The sequence below is a fragment of the Triticum urartu genome, chromosome 4A (genome assembly GCF_056163025.1).
Source record: "Triticum urartu cultivar PI428250 chromosome 4A, HENAU_Tu73, whole genome shotgun sequence".
Taxonomy (NCBI): domain Eukaryota; kingdom Viridiplantae; phylum Streptophyta; class Magnoliopsida; order Poales; family Poaceae; genus Triticum; species Triticum urartu.
In genome coordinates this window covers 535,477,558-535,480,902 of record NC_141876.1, presented here as the reverse complement: position 1 = coordinate 535,480,902, position 3,345 = coordinate 535,477,558, and positions in this window count along the sequence as shown.

Genomic DNA, 3,345 nt, shown 5'->3' with positions numbered 1-3,345 from the left:
AACCAAGTGTTAGCACGATCTCTAAGCGAAAACGGGAATAGCTTCAATTTAACAATATCATTATCCACATCTTTCTTCTTTTGCATATCACACAAATCAACAAAGCTGTTTAGATGGGTAACGACATCTTCACCAGGAAGGCCAGAAAACGGATCTTCCATGACAAGATTCAGCAAAGCAGTATTAATCTCACAACATTCGGCATCGGTAAGGGGAGCAATCGGAGTGCTAATAAAATCATTATTGTTGGTATTGGAAAAATCACACAATTTAGTATTATCTTGAGCCATCGTGACAAACAATCCAACACACAAATGCACAAGAAGCGAGCGAAAAAGAGGCAAACAGAAAAAGAGGGCGAATAAAACAGCAAGGGTGAAGCAGGGGTGAGGAAAACGAGATGCAAATGGCAAATAATGTAATGCGAGGGATAAGAGTTTGTGATGGGTACTCGGTATGTCTTGACTTGTGCATAGATCTCCCCAGCAACGGCGCCAGAAATGCCTAGTTGTTGGGAGATCAAATCTTGACTTGACTTGGTGTAAGCCTCCCCGGCAACAGCGCCAGAAATCCTTCTTGCTACCTCTTGAGCACTGCGTTGGCTTTCCCTTGAAGAGGAAAGGATGATGCAGCAAAGTAGCGTAAGTATTTCCCTCCGTTTTTGAGAACCAAGGTATCAATCCAGTAGGAGACTACATGCAAGTCACCTCGCACCTACAAAAACAAATAAGAACCTTGCAACCAACGCGATAAAGGGGTTGTCAATCCATTCATGGCCACTTGAAAAAATGATCAGATAGAGATAATAAGATAAATATTTTTGGTATTTATATGATATAGATTGAAAGTAAAGATTGCAAAGTAAAATAGATTGGAAACTTATATGATGGAAGATAGACCCGGGGCCATAGGTTTCACTACTGGCTTCTCTCAAGATAGCATAATTATTACGGTGGTAAACAAATTACTGTCAAGCAATTGATAGAAAAGTGCACAATTATGAGAATATCTAGGCATGATCATGTATATAGGCATCACGTCCGTGACAAGTAGACCAAAACGATTCTGCACCTACTACTATTACTCCACACATCGACCGCTGTCTAGCATGCATCTAGAGTATTAAGTTCATAAGAACAGAGTAACGCATTAGGCAAGATGACATGATGTAGAGGGATAAATTCAAGCAATATGATATAAACCCCATCTTTTTATCCTCGATGGCAACAATACAATACGTGCCTTGCAGCCCCTGCTGTCACTAGGAAAGGACACCGCAAGATTGAACCCGAAGCTAAGCACTTCTGCCATTGCAATAAAGATCAATCTAGTAGGCCAAACCAAACTGATAACTCGAAGAGACTTGCAAAGTTAACAAATCATACATAAAAGATTTCAAAGAAGAATCAAATATTGTTCATAGATAATCTTGATCATAAACCCATAATTCATTGGATCTCGACAAACACACCGCAAAATGAATTACATCGAATAGATCTCCAAGAAGATCGAGGAGAACTTTGTATAGAGATCCAAAGAGAGAGAAGAATCCATCTAGCTAATAACTATGGACCCAAAGGTCTGTGGTAAACTACTCACACATCATCGGAGAGGCTATGGTGTTGATGTAGAAGCCACCGTGATCGATTCCCCCTCCGGCGGAGCTCTGGATGTTGGGATCTATGGAAGGGTGCGTCGACTGCAAATTAAAATGTTCCTACGCGCAGAACAACCAATAACATGCTATGAGAGATGGATCACAGTTCGTTACCACTAGATGCGCAGTGCCGTGCAGCGGAAGAAGAGTTGGGGCAGTGCGTCCGCGTGGATCGTCTCCTCCTCGTCCGATCTCCCTCGTATAGCCGGTAGTCGGTTCCCACGTACAAGTTCGCCAGAGCGACGCAAGTGCAGCGCCTCTAATGGTATCTGCGCATCCAGGAGGAACATCGTGCGGCGGACTGCAAGTTCCGATCACACAACTGGCAGCGAGTGGAGGTGTCTATTCGCAACACATACAAACCCTAGTGACAGCGCCGAAGCGATCAATCGCGTGAGTGTGCGGCACCTCCACTTTATATAGGCGTCCGTCGCAGGCTCAACACTTGGGACTTGCACGGACCCTAAAGCCCATAAGTCTACTCAGCCACAATCTGAATACAGCTCGGATCACATCCGACCAGTGTCCTCAGATCCAACCTCGTAGGTTCCTTCCCTTAAGCGCGCGACCCCTTAGGTTCAAGCTGGCTTGGTCGCAGTTCGGCTCACCTCTGAACTGCACAGTTGGTAGCGGCCTCTAGCAAGGCATGCCGAACACCAAACATACTATGAAGCTGGTTAGGCAAACCTGTACATCATACTTCCATTCCTTTTGCCACATGATATATGTTCTCGGGCTCAAGGTGAGTCTGTCATCCTTGTGCTAGCCCGACCTCTTTCTCGTTTCAGTGATGCCGACCACAAACCGGATTATCTCATCATCCTTGTAGCATGGCCATGCTTATCCTGGTCGGATCACACGAGGGGCCCAGAGTATATCTCTCCTGATCGGAGGGGAAATCCCATCTTGCTCGACCATATCTCATGGCATGGGTCTGGACGAGCCCGAAACCTACCTTTGTAACTACCCAGTCACGGAGTAGCGTTTGGTTGTCCTAAAGCAAGTCTATTACCATCCCGAGTACATGCGCCAGCTCAGGTCTTAGGACATAGAACGTATGTTGTACTCGAGACTCACAGATGACATATCGCTGCGTCTCATAGTTGGGTCTGTCCGACTTGGACCTTATCTCGACTCGGATCCGACTACGTCGAATCCGACCAGATGCTTCCAGGTCCATATTATCTGCTTAGCATCCAATGCTTCATGGCTAGTGAGACCAAGCCATCGGCCGTGTCATATGCTAGTCTAGTTGGCTGCGCGTCCACACAACCCTTTCGACTAGGGACCTTTTAGGACAGTCATCATACAATGCATAGTCCCACAAACAAGTCACATACTTGCTGATACACATCATTGATAATGTCCAAGGACTATCTTTATTCATAAACACATAGGAAATATCATCATACATGATTGCCTCTAGGGCATATCTCCAACAGTCTCCCACTTGCACTAGAGTCAATCAAATAGACATCGAATGCCCATAGCTCTAACATGCCCCTCATGCTTGGGTTGTGGACGCGGCTTAGTCAACGGATCCGCAACATTTGCATCCGTGTGAATTTTGCATAACTCTACATCACCACTCTTTATGATCTTTCGTGTTAGGTGATATTTCCAATCTATGTGTCTGACCTTGTCATGATTCCTCGGCTCCTTGGCTTGTGCGATGGCACTAGAATTAT